Below are 26,341 nucleotides of genomic sequence, written 5' to 3' on the forward strand. Positions count from 1 at the left end.
TGTTCTATTTTATTATGTTGTTTTCAGTCTCCTTCCTCGCAAATAAAGCAAGAGAGAGCAGATGTTTTCCTCATAGTCCATCAAATATGCCGTCTGCTTGTTAGTCTTCCAGGACTCCCTCAGGATGTAACAAACACCTCCACTGGGGAGGATGATGTAGGATATCAGGTAGCTCACAATCTGTCGTCATCCAACTCTAAAAGTTGTGCAGAAAAAGAGGGAGCAACAAAAACATAGCCTTTAGCAGACACTCACTGTGGAATAGACAGACTTTCAGTGGAACTAGAAACTGAAGGATATTTGAGGATCAGTATGTTGGAACTGAGCTCTCTCTCACGAGCTTTCAAAAACTCATGCACACACACACACACACACACACACACACACACACACACACACACACACACACACACACACACACACACACACACACACACACACACACGCACACATGCACACATTTATTCAAGGCCTTTGCTCCCTCAGGGCTTTCCTCACATGGCCATTTCACGTGGGAGTGCATCAGAGTTCTTTCTATGACTGCATTAACATTGGCCTTCAAAAAGGGAAAGGGCTCTCTCCAAAAAGAACAAAATGGCTGTGCCTGCAAACCATTTAATCATAAATTATTGTAGAGCCCATGTTGCCATTTAAAGTGCCCTTGTCAAGTGGAAATGGAATACTGTCATAGAAGATCTCTTCTCTGATCTGGTTAATTTCCAATTCATTCTATTCTCTATCTTGCATCTGTGATGTTTGATAGCAGTAATGTTTCTTAATTGTCAGTAACAATGAAGCCAGTAACATCCCCCAAAACATACAGTGAATTCCATTCCTCTTGCTCATCTATGTTGACTCCAGGCAGAAAGTAACTCCTGTCACGTCAAATTTACCCAGCATCTCCTATAGCAGTCAGACTAACTAGATGTGCCTTAACAGGCAGCTGCTAGAGTGATGCTGTCAACCTTGCTGCTGGCGAGGAATAACAAAGTTTATGAAATAATAAGCATGAGACATGAGCACGTCAAGAGATAGCTGTGGGAGAAGGCAGGCAGGGTTTGCCAATGCAACCGAGCATTCACCAATCCATTACAGATGATTGCAGTCAGTAACACAATACAGCAGCTGCACAGCTGCCACATCCTCTATAAGGCCTTCATCAAAATGCTTTTTAAGAAACACCCACCAGGTCACAAAGATTCTCTGATTGTAGAGTCCCTCTGACTAACTTTTTCTCTCTCTCTCCAATGACAATCTAGACTTGCAATCAATATGACTTGTCTGTAAAGTGGATCGATTATGCCTCCCTTTGAAATCATCAATCATGTCGGCGGTGAATTTAAAAAGCGTAATTAGGTACAGCTTTCCTAAACATCCTGTATTGACATTATTCTGGGGCAGGAGAAAAGACACCATTCTGCGTCATTAACTTTGTATTATGGCCTGATGTGCCCACTGCTGTGCTGTTACTTTCCCATCCCCAGATGAAGTCACTGTGATTGGGCTTTCAGACAGAGCTCTCCCCCTGCCCCCCTCACTTCATGTTGGGATTTGGGTGCAGTAACACTTGCAGGCCAGGCAGGATTTGTCTTGGGTCATTGTAATGGTCTGGTCGCGATGATAACCAAGTAATTTCCATGTATTGTATAATGACAAATGATGTCTCAATCAGTTACAGTTGAAGTCGGAAGATTACATACACCTTCGCCAGATACATTTAAACTCAGTTATTCACAATTCCTGACATTTAATCCTAGTAAACATTCCCTGTCTTAGGTCAGTTAGGATCACCACTTTATTTTAAAAATGTGAAAATAATAGTAGAGAGAATGATTTATTTCAGCTTTTATTTCTTTCATCACATTCCCAGTGGGTCAGAAGTTTACATTCACTCAATTAGTATTTGGTAGCATTGCCTTTAAATTGTTTAACTTGGGTCAAATGTTTCAGGTAGCCTTCCACAATCTTCCCACAATAAGTTAGGTGAACTTTGGCCCATTCCTCCTGACAGAGCTGGTGTAACTGAGTCAGGTTTGTAGGCCTCCTTGCTCGCACACGCTTTTTCAGTTCTGCCCACACATTTTCTATGGGATTGAGGTCAGAGCTTTGTGATGGCCACTCCAATACCTTGACTTTGTTGTCCTTAAGCCATTTTGCCACAACTTTGGAAGTATGCTTGGGGTCATTGTCCATTTGGAAGACCCATTTGCGACCAAGCTTTAACTTCCTCACTGATGTTTTGAGATGTTGCTTCAATATAGCCACATAATTTTCCTCCCTCATGATGCCATCTATTTTGTGAAGTGCACAAGTCCCTCCTGCAGCAAAGCACCCCCACAACACAACATCACATTTGGGATGGTGTTCTTCGGCTTGCAAGCCTCCCCCTTTGTCCTCCAAACATAATGATGCCAAACAGTTATATTTTTATTTCATCAGACCAGAGGACATTTCTCGAAAAAGTACAATCTTTGTCCCCATGTGCAGTTGCAAACCATAGTCTGGCTTTTTTATGGCGGTTTTGGAGCAGTGGCTTCTTCCTAGCTGAGCGGCCTTTCAGATTATGTCGATATAGGACTCGTTTTACTGTGGATATAGATACTTTTGTACCTGTTTCCTCCAGCATCTTCACAAGGTCCTTTTCTGTTGTTCTGGGATTGATTTGCACTTTTTGCACCAAAGTACGTTCTTCTCTAGGAGACAGAACGCGTCTCCTTCCTGAGCGGTATGACGGCTGTGTGGCCCCGTGGTGTTTATACTTGTGTACTATTATTGTTTGTACAGATGAACGTGGTACCTCCAATTGACTCAAATGATGTCAATTAGCCTATCAGAAGCTTCTAAAGGCATGACATAATTTTCTGGAATTGTCCATGTTGTTTAAAGGCACAGTCAACTTAGTGTATGTAAACTTCTGACCCACTGGAATTGTGATACCATGAATTATAAGTGAAATAATCTGTCTGTAAACAATTGATGGAAAAAGTACTTGTGTCATGCACAAAGTAGATGTCCTAACCGACTTGCCAAAACTATAGTTTGTTAACAAGAAAGTTGTGGAGTGGTTGAAAAACGAGTTTTAATGACTCCAACCTAAATGTATGTAAACTTCCGTCTTCAACTGTATATCATATTATCATTCATGGTACAGTAGTATTGCTGATTCAAATCACCATTTTAAGATATATTTTTTTAAACTTTGCCTACCTGTTTGTAACTTGTTTTGTATTTTTCCCAGCAAAGATATATTCATTCCTGTCTCACAGATATATAATTACCTGCTTCTAAATACCTGGCATGCAGACATGGTATATACTATAATATAAGGGAATGATATAGTACATTATCATGACTGTCCTGACCAGGTCATTTTACAGGAGACCACAACCCTACAGATTATCTCTCAACCCCAACAGAGGAGGAGAGATCTAGGGGTCTGAAGATGTGGGGGGTTTTATGATCCCTCACGCCCCTGGTAAATCTCAGGCCACTGACAAATTCCTTTGTCCTGTTACTATGGAGAACCAGCCTCAGAACATTAAACATGAAATAAAGGGACTTTGGAACAATGGTTTCCGTCAGCCACAATGGTGGTCATGACGATAGATGGAATATGAAAATGTATGTCATTTTTGTTTTGTTATTAAAGGTTAATAGATGACGTTATTACGAAAACATTGTAATGTGAAGAGTTTTCCTAGTATATGTTTGATGTTTATACATTGTACGTTGTATGGAAAATATCCAAATCAAAGAGAATGTTTTGGGGAAGATGAAATGTTAAATTAGTTGTCTAAAATTAGATTTGAATAAAATCTAGACCTTGCCTCATTAACTTGGTACGCCCAGAGAATTGCCCTAAAGGCGGTTACGCCCACTTCTGACCCAAGGGTATAAAACCTGTGAGTATAGAATTTACAGGGAGACTACGTGACCCCAGCTGCAGCAAGGTCTAAAAAGTCAACGAACCCAGAACGCAACGCAAGTTTGAGGACAAAGAAATTTTCTACCCAAGCTACGGATGAGTATCTGTGTCTAAGCGGGTAAATTCAAGTCAAACCACCTAGCCTCCATCTCCCATCGAACCGTGGTATCTAAAGGGTTTCATTCCTATGCTGTGAGCTCTGAGCTACAGAGCCATCTGTCCTCAGAAGACCCCTTCCAGAGCAAAGGGTGAGGGAACAGACTCCTCAGCCAAAAGGACACTGACATCGGGAGGACGAGCAGGGAGGTGCGCAGGAGAAGTGCGTCATCGAACAGCTGAACGGTCCATGCAGAGAATCCTCGGAGATTATCCCCACGTAATTACATCATTATATTCTGACCCATAAGAGCGGCACTTTGGGGCAAGGCTAGGGTTAGAATAGCATAGCTGGGGCCTCCCGGGTGGCGCAGTGGTTAAGGGCGCTGTACTGCAGCGCCAGCTGTGCCAGGCTCTGTCGTAACCGGCCGCGACCGGGTGGTCCGTGGAGCGACGCACAATTGGCCTAGCGTCGCCCGGGTTAGGGAGGGCTTGGTCGGTAGGGGTGTCCTTGTCTCATCGCGCACCAGCGACTCCTGTGGCGGGCTGGGCGCAGTGTACGCTAACCAAGGTGGCCAGGTGCACAGTGTTTCCTCCGGCGCATTGGTGCGGCTGGCTTCCGGGTTGGATGTGCGCTGTGTTAAAGAAGCAGTGGCTTGGTTGGTTGTGTATCGGAGGACGCATGACTTTCAACCTTCGTGTTGTAGCGATGAGACAAGATAGTAGCTACTACAACAATTGGATACGAAATTGGGGAGAAAAAGGGCTAAAATTCAAAAAAATAAAAAATAGAAAAAAAGAATATATTGATGTATATTTCTCGTGTACTTTATTTTTTCTCTCTCTTTTGAAATCCCCATTGTGGGTAACACGCGCTATCGTGTTATAGTCTATAATGTATTTTGTCTAATCATATTTTTAGCTTTTTAGTAAATAAATATTAAACTAAGATTGGTGTGGTACGAATTCATTGGTGAGACCCGGGTCCGTGCAGATTCACGGGCTATACGACGTTCAGAACGAGATTGGTAGAGGCAACTGGTTAATTAGCGGCTGTTGTAAAATCGATATTCTGATATTGTTTGAGTTAATTTGGGAAATAGAAACTCAATAAAAACTAGTTTTCCCATGGTGCCCCAGGCTAATGAGTTAATAATTGCTTGATTCAGTTAATCACACAATTTGAAACTTGTAATCATTCGATAAGCAACAGTCGTCACATTAACTAATACAACGTCACGACAACATTATCTCAATGTATGACTGTCATTTTCCTCAAGCCTCAAAATAGTATCTATACTCAAATCAAGTCAATCAAATCAAATGTTATTTGTCACATGCGCCGAATACAACAGGTAATTACCGTGAAATGCTTACTTACAAGCCCTTAACCAATAATGCAGTTGAAGAAATAGAGTTAAGAAAATATTTACGGTACGGAGTCAATGTGCTGTGGGGGTACAGGTTAGTCAAGGTAATTTGTAAAGTGACTATGTATAGATAATATACAGAGAGTAGCAGCAGTGTAAAAACAAAGGAGGGGGGAGTCAATGTAAATAGTCTGGGTGGACATTAGATTAAATGTTCAGCAGTCTTATGGCTTGGGGGGTAGAAGTTGTTAAGGAGCCTTTTGGTCCTAGACTTGGTGCTCCGGTACCGCTTGCCGTGATGCAACCGGTCAAGATGCTCCCGATGGTGCAGCTGTGGAACTTTTTGAGGATCTGGGGACCCATGCCAAATAATTTCAGTCTCCTGAGGGGGTAAAGGTGTTGTTGTGTTCTTTTCACAACTGTCTTGGTGTGTTTGAACCATGATAGTATGTTGGTGATGTGGACACCAAGGAACGTGAAACTCTCGAACCCCTCCACTTCAGCCCTGTCGATGTTAATGGGGCCTGTTCGGCCCTCTTTTTCCTTAAGTCCACAATCAGCTCCTTTGTCTTGGTCACATTGAGAGGTTGTTGTCCTGGTACCACACTGCCAGGTCTCTGACCTCCTTCCTATAGGCTGTCTCATCGATGTCGGTAATCAGGCCTACCACTGTGTCGTCAGCAAACTTAATGATGGTATTGGAGTCGGGCTTGGCCACGCAGTTGTGGGTGAACAGGGAGTACAGGAGGGGCCTCAGTGTTGAGGATCATCGTGGCAGATGTGTTGTTGCCTACACTTACCACCTGGGGGGCGGGCCGTCAGGAAGTCCAGGATCCAGTTGCAGAGGGAGGTGTTTAGTCCCAGGGTCCTTAGCTTAGTGATGAGCTTTGTGGGCACTATGGTGTTGAACACTTAGCTGTAGTCAATGAACAGCATTCTCACATAGGTGTTCCTTTTGTCCAGGTGGGAAAGGGCAGTGTGGAGTGCAATTTTAGATTGCGTCATCTGTGGATCTGTTGGAGCAGTATGCGAATTGGAATGGGTCTACGGTATCCGGGAGGATGCTGTTGATGTGAGCCATGACCAGCCTTTCAAAGCACTTTACGGGGCGGTAATCATTTAGGCAGGTTACCTTCGCTTTCTTGGGCACAGGGACTATGGTGGTCTGTTTGAAACATGTAGGTATTACAGACTCGGTCAGGGAGAGGGTAAAAATGTCAGTGAAGACACTTGCCAGTTGGTCGGGCATGCTTTGAGTACACGCCCTGGTAATATGTTTGGCCCCACGGCTTTGTGAATGTTGACCTGTTTAAAGGTCTTGCTCACATTGGCTATGGATATCGTGATCACACAGTCATTCTGAACAGCTGGTGCTCTCATGCATGCATCAGTGTTTCTTGCCTCGAAGCGAGCATAAAAGACATTTAGCTCATCTGGTAGGCTTGCGTCACTGGGCAGCTCGCGGCTAGGTTTCCCTTTGTAGTCTGTAATAGTTTTAAAGCCCTGCCACATCCGACGAGCGTCAGAGCCGGTGTAGTAGGATTCAATCTTAGTCCTGTATTGACGCTTTACCTGTTTGATGGTTCATCTGAGGCCATAGTGGGATTTCTTATAAGGATTAGTCTCCCGCTCCTTGAAAGCAGTAGCTCTAGCATTTAGCTCGGTACGGATGTTGTCTGTAATCCATGGCTTCTGGATGGGATATGTACGTACGGTCACTGTGAGGACAATGTCGTCAATGCACTTTTTGATGAAGCCGGTTGCGCATGTGACACGCTGGTAGAAATGAGGTAAAACGGATTTAAATTAGCCTGAATTATAGTCCCCGGCTATATTTTAGGGAGGTGAATGAAGTGGACACTGGATTATGTGTACATATACACACTTTGAATTACTGTGATAAGCAATGAACTGTTTTCTAGTCTTGCAAATGTAGAAATATAAAAATATTTGTAATATTAATATTAAACTTTTGCCCGGTCATATTTTTATTTATTTTTTATTTAACATATATTGTGCACCAATATGTTATGCATTCAATATCGCCATCAATATGATAATGATCACCACCTTTGTTATTGTCACAGTAATGAAGGATATCAATTCAATTCTGGAAATGTTATTATGTAGAGCAATGCATTTAATGAGTTTATTAATCGATGATATTTCTCTCATTCTTTTCTTGGGACTTTGCCCGGTTAAACGTTGTCACCGACCACAGTTCTATGACCAGCTATGCCTAACCTTATGAAAACCTTAATCATTATTTAGGAAAATGAACCAAACTGGTCTTAGGGGAAAACTTCAGTCAAGAAGACCGACTTGGCTCGGTGCTGAGAAATCCTGCGCATGCGTTGGAAGTTTCTGCCGCAGACAGCAGCAGCAGTGATTCGGCAACGCAGAGTAACAACAAATAGCAAAACAAATCTCTATTTGAATTTTAAACCATGGCGATGTTTTAAGCAATGCCTTTTGAGGAGGTACATGGAGAGTAAGTATTTCTACCTAATATCTGATTTAGTTCATCACGCTGGAAGATGATTACTTGTCGTAAATGTGTGCAAAGCAGAGACGGCAACAAAGGAGTCAACGTTAGCTAACAAGCTGCTAGCTTTGTGTTTCATTAGTTAGCCTGCTATCCAGGTAGCTAGCTACGAGTTAGCATGCTAACAAGCTAGCCCTTGATCATGACTCTCGGGTCCATTACACATACGAGTCATTGGACCTTAAGTTGTAAAACTATACAGTAGGATCCTTTAAGAGTACATCTTGGGCAAGCGAACAAGCTGGCTATCGATATTGCACTTACAAAAATTTGATTAAACGTTATTCCCTTGTTTAAATAACTCTTAATTCAAGGTTAGTGGTAGCTGAATTTTGGCATTACGTTCGATACTTCAGTTTTCTCTACTGAATGTGTCAACTAGCCAGCATTTTATCTCGTCTAATGTTGATGCTAAATCTATTATAATTGAACGGATTATAACGGATTTCTTTATCCTCAAATTAATTCGCTATACATTATTTTACCTAACCATTTTGTCGAACATTTAGCTAGCTAATGTACTGTAGTTATCGACTATAATCAATTTGTTAGAATATGAACATTATATTTTCTTTATTGTGGCATTAACTAGCTAATTGTTTTGAATTACACAAAGGTTGATTTTCAGTTCACTGAATAAAGAGTCAACTATGTAGTTTACAAGCCTACCACCACCTCAAAATATTGTCATCTCAGCCAGGGGCGAATAGCGGGTGTGTTCTTCTCTGGGGAGATGGATAATTAATTGATTGCCAACTTTCTGCATTTGGACAGCCTGCTGCTGCTGGTGGGTGGGCCAGGTCGAATTTGTTGTGCTTACAGTAAAGTTATGCAGTGTGTTGCCCAATTGCTGTGCTGCTTTGATAGGACTGAATCATCCAGTAGCCATGCAAGGGCTCCAGAGTGGCACAGTGGTCTAAGACACTGCATCTCATTGCAAGAGGCGTCACACCTCCGGCCGTGATTGAGAATCAGATAGTGTGGTGTACAATTGGCCCAGCGTTGTCCAGGTTTGGCCGGGGCAGGCAGCCATTGTAAATTAGAATTTGTTCTTAACTGACTTGCCTAGTTAAATATATAAAAAAAGATAAAAGGGTTAATAATTTCTATGTTCGGTCTGTCTCTATGAGGTGGAGGCTGAGAGAGACTGGAGAAGCACCTGACATAGCTAACAGTGGCAAGAACAAAACAAGACGGGGGTCGGATGTGTCAATGCCACCATATTCAGATTGATCTGACAGTCAAGGAGTGGTTTGGATGTGATGTCAGAAACTGTTATCATTTTAGCAGGTATTTTTTTCTGATAGGGCTACTGTTCCTCATTTTCATAGACAGACACTCAGTATTGTGACTGTCTCACAGTTTAGCATGAATATAATCTCTCTCGACAATCCAGCATTTAGTTGTCCCTCTACACATCAGGGTATTATTAGTGTTTAACTTGCACAAACCAGTGACAGGTTTGGCAAGGTAACAAAAGCTCGACCTCATGCATCTGGCTTTTTACTTTGCAGAAAGCTGTTTGATTGGTCAGACTGGCTGAGGCTTCCTATTCGAACGAGATCCAATTGGCATGAATCGAAATGTGAATTCCGGGTTGATGAGTAAACCAATTGCACATATCCATGTATATGGAGGAGGGGGTAGCCGCAGCCCGGAGTATAGATGGGTTAGCTGACAACGTTATGAAAACGATGTGCGTGCTTCCATGGGGCAGAAGCTAGCCTGTCATTGTGATTCTGGATGGCCAGGATGACCAACCAACAACTGTAACAATGCATTTGAGACAAGTGCTAATTTTGCAAATGTATTTACGTATTCAATAAACATTGGAGACGAAATATAGCTTGCATGGTGTCAAGTCTTAGCCAACCCCCATGTTTTGCCCCATAGTAGTGCATGCTTCAGTTTTGTTGCTAAACAACAAACCTGTCTATGGGGGAGTGGGTGTGTAGAAACGGCTCTGCTATCCACCTAATTTTGGAACGCTTTTAAAACACAAAAACCAAACGTGGGAAACTATGTATACAACTTCCTCCGCGCTTCTGCATTATCATAATTCATATGCCCTGGCCTACTAACTGTTAGCTTGTTAGCACAGGCCTGCTAACTGTCTGAATCGCCGTGTCCCCAGCCAGCCCAACCACTCACTGGACCCATATTTATTTTCAATCTCTTTTCGATTTTTAATTCGATTATACATTCCGGCATTCCGGTATTATTTTTAATTTGAGAATACATTCAAGAACCTCCAGAAGCTAACCAGCTAATTAGCTACAAGCTGTTTAGTCATTGTTAGCCACTGCTAGCGGCTTTTACCTTCTGCACAGCCAGCCCTGTTTTTAGCCTGGATAATACTCGCCAGTCTATCAGTATCGAACTGTCTCTCCACAACAACGCCGGATTCCTGCCGTAATCCCAGGACCACTACTTCTGATCTTCACAGCTAGCTTGCACCCAGTACCGAAGCTATCCCTGAGGCCCACCTCCCGGCCTACTCAGCTGTTCACCCGAACCCCACTCATACACGGCTAGAGCCCAATACTCCACCGGATCCTTGCTGTAAACTCTGGACCTTGGCTAACGCCACTGCCACGAAGCTAGCACCAGTTAGCCGTGAGCCGGGCACATCTCCCTGCTAGCAAATTAAATTCTACAATACCTCTTTCGCCATCTGGCTTAGATTCTCTGTCGTCACGGTCCCCCGCCGCACCACCACGACTGGTCTGCCGACGAATACTCCATTCGCTGTGCCTTCAACCGGCCTCCGTCTGAGCAGACCTCCCCCTACCACCCCCGGGGTACTAACTTTAAACGCTGTGTCGCCCGCGTGCTAGCGTAGTGGCGGCTTCCCTGTTCCATCTACTGCTGCCCCCTGGACACTATGATCACTTGGCTACATAGCTGATGCCTGTTGGACTGTCCATTAAACACGGTACTCCATTCTGTTTATTTATGTTTTATCTGTCGGCCCCAGCCGCGAACTCAGTCTCTGTGTGTAGTTAATCCGACCCTCTCTGCCTAGTCATCGCCATTTTACCTGCTGTTGTTGTGTTAGCTGACTAGCTGTTGTCTCACCTGTTGTTTTAGCAAGCTCTCCCATCAAGACCTGCGATTACTTTATGCCTTGCTGTATGTATCTCTCAAATATCAATATGCCTTTTAAACTGTTGTTCAGGTCAGTTATCATTGTTTTAGTTTACAATGGAGCCCCAAGTTCCACTCCTCACACCTCTGATACCTCCTTTGTCCCACTTCCCACACATGCGGTAACCTCACCCATTATAACCAGCATGTCCAGAGATACAACCTCTCTTATCATCACCCAGTGCCTGGGCTTACCTCCGCTGTACCCGCACCCCACCATACCCCTGTCTGCACATTATGCCCTGAATATATTCTACCACGCCCATAAATCTGCTCCTTTTATTCCTTGTCCCCAACGCTCTGGGCGACAAGTTTTGATAGCCTTTAGCCGCACCCTCATCCTACTCCTCCTCTGTTCCTCGGGTGATGTGGAGGTAAACCCAGGCCCTGCATGTCCCCAGGCACCCTCATTTGTTGACTTCTGTGATCGAAAAAACCTTGGTTTCATGCATGTCAACATCAGAAGCCTCCTCCCTAAGTTTGTTTTACTCACTGCTTTAGCACACTCTGCCAACCCTGATGTCCTTGCCGTGTCTGAATCCTGGCTTAGGAAGGCCACCAAAAATTCTGAGATTTCCATACCCAACTATAACACTTTCCATCAAGATAGAACTGCCAAAGGGGGAGGAGTTAGCCTGCAAAGTTCTGTCATACTTTCCAGGTCTATGCCCAAACAGTTCGAACTTCTAATTTTAAAAATGAATCTCTCCAGAAATAAGTCACTGTTTCCGCCTGCTACCGACCCCTCTCAGCTCCCAGCTGTGCCCTGGACACCATCTGTGAATTGATCACCCCTCATCTAGCTTCAGAGTTTGTTCTGTTAGGTGACCTAAACTGGGATATGCTTAACACCCCGGCAGTCCTACAATCTAAGCTAGATGCCCTCAATCTCACACAAATCATCAAGGAACCCACCAGGTACAACCCTAAATCCGTAAACATGGGCACCCTAATTTACATTATCCTGACCAACCTGCCCTCCAAATACACCTCTGCTGTCTTCAATCAGGATCTCAGCGATAACTGCCTCATTTCCTCTATCCGCTACGAGGGGTGGTCGTTTGACCGCAGACCCATCACTGTATAAAGCTCCCTAAAACACTTCTGCGAGCAGGCCTTTCTAATCGACCTGGCCCGGGTATCCTGGAAGGATATTGACCTCATCCCGTCAGTTGAGGATGACTGGTCATTCTTTAAAAGTAACTTCCTCACCATCTTAGACAAGCATGCTCCGTTCAAAAAATGCACAACTAAGAACAGATATAGCCCTTGGTTCACTCCAGACCTGACTGCCCTCGACCAGCACAAAAATATCCTGTGGCGGACTGCAATAGCATCGAATAGTCCCCGCGATATGCAACTGTTCAGGGAAGTCAGGAACCAATACATGCAGTCAGTCAGGAAAGCAAAGGCCAGCTTTTTCAAGCAGAAATTTGCATCCTGTAGCTCCAACTCCAAAAAGTTCTGGGACACTGTAAAGTCCATGGAGAACAAGAGCACCTCCTCCCAGCTGCCCACTGCACTGAGGCTAGGTAGCACATTCACCACTGATAAATCCGTGATAAACGAAAACTTCAACAAGCATTTCTCAACGGCTGGTCATGCCTTCCTCCTGGCTACTCCAACCTTGGCCAACAGCTCCGCCCCCCCCCCGCAGCTACTCGCCCACGCCTCCCCAGCTTCTCCTTTACCCAAATACAGATAGCAGATGTTCTGAAGGAGCTGCAAAACCTGGACCCATACAAATCAGCTGGGCTTGACAATCTGGACCCTCTATTTCTGAAACTGCCCGCCGCCATTGTCGCAACCCCTGTTACCAGCCTGTTCAACCTCTCCTTCGTATCATCTGAGATCCCCAAGGATTGGAAAGCTGCTGCGGTCATCCCCCTCTTCAAAGGGGGAGACACCCTGGACCCAAACTGTTAGGCAGGGCAGGGTGGATATAGGTCTATCTAAGGTCTTCGAAAGCCAAGTCAACAAACAGATCACTGACCATCTCGAATCCCACTGTACCTTCTCCGCTGTGCAATCCGGATTCTGAGCCGGTCACGGGTGCACCTCAGACACGCTCAAGGTACTGAACGATATCATAACTGCCATCGATAAAAGACAGTACTGTGCAGCCGTCTTCATCGACCTGACCTTGGTTTTTCTAATGACTGCCTTGCCTGGTTCTCCAACTACTTCTCAGATAGAGTTCAGTGTATCAAATTGGAGGGCATGTTGTCCGGTCCTCTGGCTGTCTCTATGGGGGTACCACAGGGCTCAATTCTCGGGCCTACTCTTTTCTCTGTAAACATCAATGATGCTGCTCTTGCTGCGGGCGATTCCCTGATCCGCCTCTACGCAGACGATACCATTCTGTATACTTCTGGCCCTTCCTTGGACACTGTGCTATCTAACCTCCCAACAAGCTTCAATGCCATACAACACTCTTTCCGCGGCCTCCAACTGCTCTTAAACGCTAGTAAAACCAAATGCATGCTTTTCAACCGTTCGCTGCCTGCACCTGCACGCCCGACTAGCATCACCACCCTGGATGGTTCCGACCTAGAATATGTGGACATCTATAAGTACCTAGGTGTCTGGCTAGACTGCAAACTCTCCTTCCAGATTTATATCAAACATCTCCAATCCAAAATTAAATCTAGAGTCTGCTTTCTATTTCGCAACAAAGCCTCCTTCACACACGCTGCAAAACTTACCTTAGTAAAACTGACTATCCTACCGATCCTCGACTTCGGCGATGTCATCTACAAAATAGCTTCCAATACTCTACTCAGCAAACTGGATGCAGTTTCACAGTGCCATCTGTTTTGTTACTAAAGCACCTTATACCACCCACCACTGCGACCTGTATGCTGTAGTCGGCTGGCCCTCGCTACATGTTCGTCGCCAGACCCACTGGCTCCAGGTCATCTACAAGTCTATGCTAGGTAAAGCTCCGCCTTATCTCAGTTCACTGGTCACGATGGCAACACCCACCCGTAGCACGCGCTCCAGCGGGTGTATCTCACTGATCATCCCTAAAGCCAAAACCTCATTTGGCCGCCTTTCCTTCCTTTCCTGCCTGCGACTGGAACGAATTGCAAAATCTTGGAGACTTTTATCTCCCTCACCAACTTTAAACATCTGCTATCTGACCAGCTAACAGATCGCTGCAGCTGTACATAGTCCTTCGGTATATAGCTCACCCAATTTACCTACCTCATCCCCATACTGTTTTTATTTTATTTACTTTTCTGCTCTTTTGCACACCTGTATCTCTACCTGCACATGTTCATCTGATCACTCCAGTGTTAATCTGCTAAATTGTAATTATTCACTCCTATGGCCAATAATTGCCTACCTCCTCATGCCTTTTGCACACAATGTATATAGATTCTTTTTTTTCTACTATGTTATTGACTTGTTTATTGTTTACTCCATGTGTAACTCTGTGTTGTTGTCTGTTCACACTGCTATGCTTTATCTTGGCCTGGTCGCAGTTGCAAATGAGAACTTGTTCTCAACTAGCCTACCTGGTTAAATAAAGGTGAAATAAAATAAAAATGTGCGCCACTAAAAATCCCTGCATTAGCATGTTTCTGTTAGCTGATACATCATGAGAAAATACACCATATTACTTTCCTGCTAATGTGCCTGGACCTTGTAGACTAAACTGCAGAGAAAACCCCCATAACTGATCCAAATGGTTGCCCAATCTGGCAGGCTGAATGCAGTTATTTCGAAAATAATATGCATAAAAAACACCAGGCTTTTGAGCGTTTATTCAAATGACATAGGCTATTCACTGTAGTTTAAAGACTGGAGTTTTGTACTCACTTGAAACAATAGTAATGTTTTTGTAGCCTAGGTAGGATACATTTCTTGTCCCCATTTCTAAAACAATAGGGTAGCTTTTCGAGCTGCGTACCTGGGGACTTAGCCTTGTGAGGTCACATGGTTATATGATCGTTTTTGTCTTTCGCTGTGTAAATTCACTGGATATATTCTGAGCTTATAAATTATGGTCTAATATAGGCTACATCCTAGGCTATATAGGCTGTTCCTTTTAAATCCCAGGAAAAGCCGGCCTGACGCTTACTTCAAGTTATTTTCTTTTGCCATTTTCTTGTCTAAAAATGTAGGCCTAATCAATAGTGGAGCTTTGCGTGCCCAAGGACCACAGAGCGCAGCCTGGAGGAACACACCACAGATCTGCCATTTCATAATATTTTAACATTTTTCTTGCATTTTGACAAGTAAATATTTACCCTATAGCCCTAATATTTAGCAAATGAATGGCCTAATATTTAGCTTCTTACTTTGGCTACACATCACTCGCCTGTCTCTTCCAGCTGTTCCCATGCGCAACAGGCTATAGGCTACGCAAGCGCCTCCGCAATAGGCCATTCCTCTTCTCGTGAAGGAATCTCAGGAAAAACTGTAGCTGCAAAAGCTATAGGACATTTATTTTTTATACTTTTTTTATACTAGGCCTAATAGCCTATTCAGGAAAGAAGCAGGCTTGCTCTTGCTAATTGCTGAATGTAAAACAGGCCTACAGTATAGAAATGCATGTCAGGGAAAGTTGAGAGAGTGCATTGGTGTTAGAGGTCGACCGATTGTGATTTTTAAACTCCGATACCGATTATTGGAGAACCAATAAAAGCCCATATCGATTAATCGACCGATTTTAAAATAAAAATTATGTATTTGTAATATTGACAACAGTACTGAATGAACACTTATTTTAACTTAATATAATACATCAATAAAATCAATTTAGTCTCAAATAATGAAACATGTTAAATTTGGTTTAAATAATGCAAAAACTAAGTGTTGGAAAAGGAAGTAAAAGTGCAATGTGTGCCACGTAAAAAAGCTAATGTTTAAGTTCCTTGCTCAGAACATGAGAACATATGAAAGCTGGTGGTTCCTTTTAACATGAGCCTTCAATATTCCCAAGTAAAAAGTTTTAGGATGTAGTTATTATAGGACTATTTATCTCTCTACCATTTGACCTTTGACTATTGGATGTTCTAATAGGTACTTTAGTATTGCTAGCCTGATCTCGGGAGTTGATAAGCTTGAAGTCATAAACAGCTCAATGCTTGAAGCACAGCGAAGAAAGAGCTGCTGGCAAATGCACGAAAGTGCTGTTTGAATGAATGCGTACGACCCTGCTGCTGCCTACCACCGCTCAATCAGACTGCTATATCAAATCATAGACTTAATTGTAATAACACACAGAAATACGAGCCTTAGGTCATTCATATGGTCAAATCCGGAAACTATCATTTCGAAAACAAAGCATTTATTCTTTCAGTGAAACACGGAACTGTTACATATTTTATCTAACGGGTGGCATCCATAAGTCTAAATATTGCTGTTACATGGCACAACCTTCAATGTTATGTCATAATTATGTAAAAATCTGGCAAATTAGTTACGGTCTTTGTTAGGAAGAAATGGTCTTCACACAGTTCGCAATGATCCAGGCGGCCCAAACTGCTGCATATACCCTGACTCTGCTTGCACAGAACGCAAGAAAAGTGACACAATTTCCCTAGTTTAAAAAAATCATGTTAGTAGGCAATATTAACTAAATATGCAGGTTTAAAAATATATGCTTGTGTATTGATTTTAAGAAAGGCATTAACGTTTATGGTTCGGTACACATTGGTGCAACGACAGCGCTTTTTTCGCGAATGCTCTTGTTAAATCACCCGTTTGGCGAAGTAGGCTGTGATTCAATGACAAATTAACAGGCACCACATCGATTATATGCAACGCAGGACAAGCTAGATAAACTAGTAATACCATCAACCATGTGTAGTTAACTAGTGGTCTTGTGAAGATTGATTGTTTTTTTATAAGATAAGTTTAATGATAGCTAGCACCTTACCGTGGCTCCTTGCTGCACTCGCATAACAGGTAGTCAGCCTGCCACGCAGTCTCCTCGTGGAGTGCAATGTAATCGGCCATAATTGGTGTCCAAAAATGCCGATTACCGATTGCTATGGAAACTTGAAATTGGCCCTAATTAATCGGCCATTCTGATTAATCGGTCAACCTTTAGTTGGTGTGATCACTTTTGGCCGGTTCCAAGTTCCATTGTTGCATTGCAAATAGTTGTACAGGACATAGAGATGAGCACAGAGGAAAAGAAGACCCAAAATAATTGACAACCATTAGAAAAATGGAAATCACTTGCAAACCACTTGAGCAACGAGGTAATGACATACTGTAAAAGATGTGCAGGCAAAATTTGTTGTTGAATTGCTACATTTAAATGTGAGTTACTATATTTTTCATTAGGCCTACATGTACATTGAAGTATTATTTGCCGTTTTTACTATGACAATGAACACACCCTGAAAACACTAAATGCTCTTAACCAGTACCTGTTCATTAGAGACCTCATTAATGGTCTAGTGTTACCACCTTATTAATAGGCAACATGCAGTAGGATGCGTTGATCAGTTGAATGATGGGTGTAGGACTGTAGAATGATTAACTTTCCTCTAGTGTGGATGCTCACCAACGTTTTATAGATTAATACAACAATGTCATTACAAAATCCTATTAACATGGATTGCTTCATTCTCACTCATACAGATGGAGTGATATTGATATGGATAATATTTGACACTTGATCACTTTTTGAAAAGTGCAGTTTAACAGAATGTCTGCAAACCCATGCTAGTTCCCATATAAGGAGATGGCTGTGACTTGATAGCATTGTAAACGACAAGGGAAGAATTATGATATCAACCAATGTTATTTTCTTACCCCACTCCTTTCCACACGCCCATACTCTGGTCACCATATTGGGCTGCAGCTATATGGGAAATGTTTGGGGTTTCGAGAGGGAGGGGGATGTTTCAGCCTGTGTGCCTCGACAGATCTGGTTTAGGTGACTCCTCATTACAAAGAATAGATTTCCTCCGGCTGCAATTCTGGACATCTATTACCATGCATTTTTAGCAGATGGGATCTTTTCTGTATTTGTGCAGATTCACCAAATGCTACCCACGATCCAGTGGAGCCTGGGGTAACGTTACGTTTTTTTCAAGTGGTCAGTTTCATTCTATTACTGCTCAGCTACTTGTGCTGTCAAAATACCAGCTCAGTTTTTCCTGTATATTGTACAATGGGATGTAGGCCTACTACTGTTTTAATGGTTGTCTTTTATGCAATGTTGAAGAGCCACTCTAGTTTATAAGAGTGTAATACTGTATCTGTGATTTGATATCAGTCGTGATTAGGGTTGTAAAATTCAAGTAATTTTCCCAAAATTCACTGGTTTCCCGGATTTTGTCCTTACTCCTTCGTAATTCCGGGAGTCTTCCAACCAGGATTTCTGGGGGAAAAAGCAGGTAATTTTGTGAAAGTTCCAGAAGTTTGCAACCCTAGTGATGATATGCTGACCAAATGAAGTGCCATTTCACCCACTAATTTACTGTTTCTGGTCACAAATTAACACTTCAGTGTCCTCCATATGTTGTAGAATGTAGTTATGTCCTGTCCTTACTTGTGGAGTCTGACAGTTTTTAAAGTGCAATTTCCTTTGCCAACTGGGAGAGCGGTTATTTAATTTACGACGGAGATCTAATCATTCTGCTCTTTGATATCTTCTGCTTACTCTGTCAAAAATGAGAGCTTGACATTAGTTTGCCCGAGAGTGGCGCTTTACATCGTTGCGCAGTTGCCCTACATTTTCCAAAGGGTGGATAATTCAATTTCAAACACGTGTTTCCCGAGAAACGCAGACTCCTTGACTCAGTGCAATTATCGAGTATTGTAAGGGATGATTTTGTCATCTGGGTGCTACGTTTCCACAACGAAGAGCCATTAAGTGATTTAATGTTCTTCAATGAATCCCAGACAGTTTTCGCTTGATGCTCAAGACTTACATTAGTGATGCAGTATTACATTATTGGTTGTCATTTCAAGTTTATTGTTTGGTAAGGAATGATGAAGCCTCAATAGTTGAAATGCATAGAATGGAAATGGTCTACTGTCTAAATTTAAGATTCGCTGTAAGGTATTAAAACATCTTGATGAGAAGATTAAATTATTATGCCCACTCATATTTAATGTATCATATTATTTAGCCTTTTTTTTTACAGGCGCTGTCTGCTCCATTAAATAGCCGTTCTTTGTAACAATGCCTTCATTATAGAGAGAGGGTGGCTCGATAAATTGGCTCTCATTTAGAGAAGGCACTGTTGTTCTCAAGTGCAAAGCACCACAATGCATTGCAACCTAAATGCATGTGCTAATTAGCCACTGCAAGAAGCCACCATACAGGCTTTATAAGTATGTTTTCTAATGTTCATGTTTAATTGACCTGCCAGTGCAACGTATGACTCTAGCTGAGGGCACATGAAGAGGAAAGCATATTTGTCATTAATGTTTTTTCAGTAAACCACTTCAGGCTGGCAGAGTAATATAGCAGATATTAATTAGGTGCTTTTGTGGCTAGTGTCAGAAATGCTTGGCTAAAATAAATTTCAAACAATGTCATATTTTTTTAAATCAATATTACTGGCATATTTCCATATTAAGCATAAAGGCTAGGCTACATGGTTTTAGTGTCAAATAAGTTTTAGGCAAATTGGAGAGATATTTGGCTACCCGATGAAAAATCATCCAATGGGATTCATTCATCATGATACTAGCTCTAGATCTACCATGATCTGACCTAATATTCAGCTGCTGCTGATGTATTTTAATAATAGGTCATTTTAAGTGAAGATGATTGTCCCCACAGAGAGAGTGAATCAGATACACCACATCAGTTGGCATTTTATTCTTCAAAAGATTCTGTACTAAGGTCAAAATGTAGGCTAGGTCTATAGAATATCCATACATACTCGTTTTAAACAGCGGTAATAGAACGCCTTGGCAGCAGCTAATGGGGATCCATAATAAATACAAATACGGGATTACATCAAGTCATGCTTGATTTCTCGGAACCTCTGAGTTCTAGGCTATGAATAACAGATCACAAGGTACAGAGAAAGCTTTTCTGATGTTTCCACTGTTGTTGGGAATTGATTTACTGGAAAGCTCATTAAGATACATTGATTTGTGACAATTATGATTCAGCACCCGCCTGTTTACTGTGAAATACCCTGGAAAAAACGGCATAATTTTATGATGCGATAATTGTCTGTGCTGGAATGAGGACCGAGTTTTGGAAACCCTGCTCTAGATGATAAAAGTTTATTTAAAAACTGACTAGAGTTTTGACAAAAACTTGACAAAATGTTATAGTAATGAGAAACATGTCCCCAGACACTGGTTTTATGTAAGAAATATTATAGTTTTAATGTTAACTATTAACTAGTGTAGCGTTGTTATGAATTATGGACATACTACAGCAACAGTCTCTGTTTTATCCTAATAAGTTAGGTTTTTCTGAAGTAAAATATTGAAAAAATTACCTGAGAATTTAACCTGGACACATTTTGGTAATGAGAATTAGGGGTGACCTGGTACTGGGCCATAAACTATGCATCTTACTTTTCAGAATTATAGAAGATTTTTGTGGGTGCATTATGGTTTTGTAACTGCCTACTTTCTACAGACATGGTTAAAACTGGTTTCATGAGAATGTTGGCCAGGGCACACACACAGATGGGGCCGAGCTATATCTTAGTACTGTTTTCGGTTTTTCTGTTGGATTTTTTCATGGGGAAGCAGAATGCACCAGTAACTCGGTCAATAAAAAGTGGTCCGATGAAGCAGATGCTAAGCTACAGGACTGTTTTGCTAACACAGACTGGAATATGTTCCGGGATTCTTACGATGGCATTGAGGAGTACACCACATCAGTCAATGGCTTCATCAATAAGTGCATAGATGACGTCATCCCCACAGTGACTACATACATACCCCAACCAGAAGCCATGGATTACAGGCAACATCCGCACTGAGCTAACGTGTAGAGCTGTTGCTTTCAAGGAGCGGGACTCTATCCCGAAGCTTATAAGAAATCCCGCTATGTCCTCCGACGAAACATCAAACAGGCAAAGCATCAATACAGGACTAAGATTGAATTGTACTACACCGGCTCCAATGCTCGTCGGATGTGGCATGGGCCTTCAGATCTTCAAAAAGTTATACAGCTGCACCATCGAGCATACTGACTGGTTGCATCACTGCCTGGTATGGCAACTGCTCGGCCTCTGATCGCAAGGCACTACAGAGGGTAGTGCATACGGCCCAGTACATCAATGGGACCAAGGTTCCTGCCTTGCCGGACCTCTATACCAGGCGGTGTCAGAGGAAGGCCCTAAAAATTGTCAACAACTACCTTAGTCATAGACTGTTCTCTCTGCTACCGCACAGCAAGTGGTACCGAAGCGCCATGTCAAGGTTCAAAAGGCTTCTTAACAGCTTCTACCCCCAAGCCATAAGACTCCTGAACAACTAATCAAATCGCTACCCAGGCTATTTGCTTTGTCCCCCCCCCCCCCCTTTTACGCTGCTGCTACTCTGTTTATTATCTATGTTTAGTCACTTTAATAGCTACCTACATGTACATATTACCTCAACTAACCGGTGCCCCCGCACAATGACTCTGTACTGGTACCCCCTGTGTATAGCCTCATTGTTGTTATTTTACTGCTGTTCTTTAATCACTTGTTACTTAATCTTGACGCACCCATCCCGTTAGCAGGATCATTTTCATCAACAACCGCTGAATTGCAGTGCGCCAAATTCAAATTAAATTACTAAAAATATTTAATTTTCATGAAATCACAAGTGCAATATAGCAAAACACAGCTTAGCTTGTTGTTAATCCACCTGGCATGTCAGATTTCAATAAAGCTTTTCGGCGAAAGCATAACAAGCGTTTATGTGAGAACATCTCTCTCAGTAGACAAAATATTACAAACAGCTAGCAGCCAAGAAGATTGGTCATAAAAGTCAGAAAAGCAATAAATTAAATCGCTTACCTTTGATCTTCAAATGTTTGCACTCACGAGACTCCCAGTTACACAATAAATGTTCCTTTTGTTCCATAAAGATTATTTTTATATCCAAAATACTTCCATTTGTTTGACGCGTTATGTTCAGAAATCCACAGGCTCGAGCAGTCACGACATTGCAGACAAATTCCAAATAGTATCTGTAATGTCCACAGAAACATGTCAACCGTTCTTTTATAATCAATCCTCAGGTTGTTTTTAAAATATATAATAAATAATATATCAACCGGGACTGTAGCTTTTTCAATAGGAGAGGGAGAGACCATGGCTGCCCCACTCTGTTGCGCAAGCAAAACTCTGCGAACACCCAGCTATCCACTGACGCAATGTTATCTTTCTCGCTCATTTTTCAAAATAAAAGCCTGAAACTATGTCTAAAGACTGTTGACACATTGAGGAAGCCATAGGAAAAGGAATCTGGTTGATATCCCTTTAAATGGAGGCAAGGCATCCAATGGAACAGAGAGCTTTCAGGAAAAATAGCACTTCCTGGTTTGATTTTCCCCAGGTTTTCGCCTGCAATATCAGTTCTGTTATACGCACTGACATTATTTTGACAGTTTTGTAAACTTTAGAGTGTTTTCTATCCTAATCTTATATGCATATTCTAGTTTCTGGGCCTGAGAAATAGGCAGTTTCAAATGGGTACGTTTTTTAGCCAAAAAACGAAAATCCTGCTCCCTACACTCAAGAAGTTACATTTTTTACTTATCTTTTTTTTTAACTTAACCAACGATGCAGTTTTCATAAAAATAAGTGTTAAGGGCTTGTAAGTAAGCATTTCACTCATTGGTCTACACCTGTTGTATTCGGCGCATGTGGCAAATACAATTTGATTTGAATTGGGGATCTGCTTGTTAGCCAGCAGGTCAAAATAGGGCAAAAGCCCTCCTGGTCTAGCTGGTAAAGCCTGCATAATCAGCTCCACACCAACCCCAGGCCCAAAGGCCTTCAGATGGGGATTGTTCAAATGATGTGCACCACCACCAACACCAAAGGGTTGTACTATGAAATCTTTGGCTTGAGGGCAACAACAAGCGGTAGCAGGCGGAAGCAGTCCTTACTAAGGACTGGCACAGAGTAGGTCGATATGATCAGAATGACTGATTTGGGTAGGGTTCCCAATAGAGGCACTGGGGACGTGGGGGTTGTTTGTGCCCACCCCTCCCTCTGACAAGAACAGTTTGAGAACTAGGGCACTGTTATCTGTTTATGGCACAAGATAATGCTGCCACGAATCAGATCACTTACCCGTCTCTCACCCACCCTCCACCTCACCCACAACAGATCATCTTAATGAGAGGTTGCCAGGTGAGTCCCATATAATTCTTAGTCATCCTAAAAGATATCATTAGCAGGTCTGCACATCTGCACACAGGTTTTCCAGCATCTGTGCCAAGTAAGAACAGATCTGGTAATGTAACCTCCCGGTCCCCACAATGTTTGTTGTTAGATCTTGTTTGTGGGTCATAAAGGATCATGCCAGCTAGTACAGTAAAGCTGAGATAGATCAAGTGATGACTGGGAGGGAAGGGGAGTGACCTGGAAGAAATTGTGATACTTGACATGAACATCAAGAGGGCGGGGTTGAGACATTAGGGAGATATAATATTGATTATAGGGCTGGGCGATATGGCCAAAATGTCATGACAATATTTTCTTATTTAATGTTTCTGAATGATAAAAGTTATAAAACTTACATTTTTTATGAGTAGTGCATGACCCTAGGATGGCAAGTGTTTTTAATGGGCTTTCCCATTAATACATTTGCTAAAATGTCAAAACACCTGCTTTGTCATTATGGGGTATTGTGTGTAGATTAATGAGTGGGGAAAAATAATTTAATCAATTTTAGAATAATGCTGTAACGTAACAATGTGGGAAAAGTGAAGGGGTCTGAATACTTTCCAAATGCATTGTATAACTTGGAATAAAGTGACAGATGGTAAACCGTAGCAGCAGCATATGTGAGTCAAAGTTAGTGCAAAAATCAATGCAGATAGTCCTGGTAGCTATTTGGTATTAGCAGTCTTATGGCTTGAGGTTAGAAGCTGTTCAGGGTCCCTTTGGTTCCAGACTTGATGTATCGCTTGCCATGTGGAATCAAAGAACAGTCTATGACTTGGGTGGCTGGAGTCTTTGAAAATGTTTAGGGCCTTCCTCTGACACAGCCTAGTATAGATGTCCTGGATGGCAGAGAACTGACTGGGGGCGTCCCGTCAGGAAGTGGTGTCTGGGATGATGGTGTTAATGTGACTTTCAAAGTCTTTCATGGCTTCAAATGTGAACGCTACGGGGTGATAGTCATTTAGACAGGTTACCTTGGCGTTCTTGGGCACGAACTATGGTGGTCTGCTTGAAATATGTAGGTATTACCGACTGTTTTAGGGTGAGGTAAAAAAAAAAAAAAATCTCGGTGAAGACACTTGCCAGCTGGTCAGCGCATGGTCGGAGTACAGGTCCTGGTAATCCGTCTGGCTCTGCGGACTTGTGAATGTTTACCAGCTTAAAGGTTTTACTCACTTCGGCTAAGGAAAGGGTGATCACACAGTCATCCAGAACAGCTGGTACTGCCATGCAGGGTTCAGTGTTGCTTGCCACAAAGCACGCATAGAAAGCAGTTAGCTCGTCTGGTAGGCTCGTGCCACTCGGTTTCCCTTTGTAATCCGTGATAGTTTGCAAGCCCTGCCACATCCGATGAGCGTCAGCGCCGGTGGAGTAGGATTAGATCTTAGTCCTGTATTGACACTTTGGTTCTTTGATGGCTTGTCGGAGGGTGTAGCAGGATTTATTATAAGTGTCCGGGTTAGTGACCCACTCCTTGAAAGCTGTAGCTCTAGCCTTTAGCTCTGTATCAAAATACCTTTTTATAGACGGTATTGTGAATATCCATACTGGAATAACTTAAAAGACGATATATCAGAGTGGCGAGCAGTCTAAGGCACTGCATTGCAGTGTTGCGGCGTCACTACAGCCTGGGGTTTGATCCCAGGCTGTGTTACAACCGGCTGGGACTGGGAGTCCCATATGGCGGCGCATAATTGGCCCAGCGTTGTCCAGGTTAGGGTAGGGTTTGGCAGGGGGGGGCTTTACTTGGCTCATTGCGCTCTGGTGACTCCTTGTGGCGGGCTGGGTGCCTGCAAGCTGACTTCGATCATCAGTTGAACTGTGTTTCTTCCGACACATTGGTGCAGCTTCTGGGTTAAGCGAGCAGGTGTTAAGAAGTGCCGTTTGGCCGGTCATGTTTAGGAGGATGCATGACTCAACCTTCACCTCTCCTGGGCCCGTTGGGAAGTTGCAGAGATGATCAGAATTGGATTGCAATTGGATATCACGAAAAAATAGACAATATATTGCCAGGCCCTGATATCGATGATCAATTTAGTATTTTTATTGTTTTAATGAATCACTAAAACTGAGTTGACCTGGCTGGCTGTGATCCTGGTCTTGAGTTCAGAAAAACAGCAAGTGATTTGGTGTAGGCCTGCTTAGTTACTGAAATGTGACGCTGGCTTGGATTTTTTTCAGGTCTAAGGGTGGCTTTGGGTAATTGGTTAATTTACCTAGTCCCTAATCCCCATCCTTGACAGTGTGGTAGTGTGCCATATATCAAATACCCAGTTCCATTGGTCATCACTCCATGGATGAGAGACTGAGGTCGTGTACCACTATTGAGCTAGACCTATATCCTAGCCACTCATTTCTAAACAAGAAAATAAACTGAACAAAACAAAAAAAATGAATGGTCAATGTTTTTGTTTCTCCTGTTGTTTTTGTTTAAAGCTAAAACACTGGCTATGGAAAGTTTTGCATGAGTAGAAAGGATTTTTTGTTGTTACCCTTTGTAATCTTAGGCCTGGGCGTAGTTGAAAGTATGAAAGAGCTAAGTGTATCATGGCCGTCGTGTTCTCTTAAGTGATAAAGCGATTATCTAAGCCGACAGGGAGCTAGTGTTTCTGTGGGCCTGATTGAGCAGTCAGGGGCTCAGCCTGAAGTTCAGAGCAGAGGCATGTAGGTCCACAGTGCTGAGTGCTGGGCTGGGTGAGGGTGCAGTGGAGACAGCCAAGGCAGAGTGAGAGAGCTGGGGAGGTGAGTGGTGGTCAGTGCTATGGCACTTCGATGTGACCTGCTTAGTTTATCATCCGTAGCACCTCTCAAGCTTGGTGTGTGTCATCATGTCTGTGTGTTGGCGAGAGCCACTCAGAATAGAGGCCTTTATACAGCTTAAACCTCTGATCCTCTTAGAGCCCATTGTTGCCTATTAGTGAAT

The 26,341-nt window shown here is 42.7% G+C and overlaps 1 protein-coding gene across 2 annotated transcripts in view; it reads left to right on the plus strand.

Moving 5' to 3' along the window:
- The window catches only part of LOC110533619 (protein FAM222B), a 60,296-nt gene that overhangs the window by 1,764 nt on the left and 32,191 nt on the right, over nucleotides 1-26,341 (plus strand). The window contains exon 1 of one of the 2 annotated variants that reach the window (XM_021618018.2): nucleotides 7,756-7,882. The exons of the other annotated variant lie outside the window; for it this stretch is intronic. The gene's annotated coding sequence lies outside the window, so the exon portion shown is untranslated. Of the gene's footprint in view, nucleotides 1-7,755; nucleotides 7,883-26,341 lie in introns of those variants that run through there. 2 annotated transcript variants of the gene reach the window in all.

The sequence above is a fragment of the Oncorhynchus mykiss genome, chromosome 10 (assembly GCF_013265735.2).
Source record: "Oncorhynchus mykiss isolate Arlee chromosome 10, USDA_OmykA_1.1, whole genome shotgun sequence".
Classification (NCBI taxonomy): domain Eukaryota; kingdom Metazoa; phylum Chordata; class Actinopteri; order Salmoniformes; family Salmonidae; genus Oncorhynchus; species Oncorhynchus mykiss.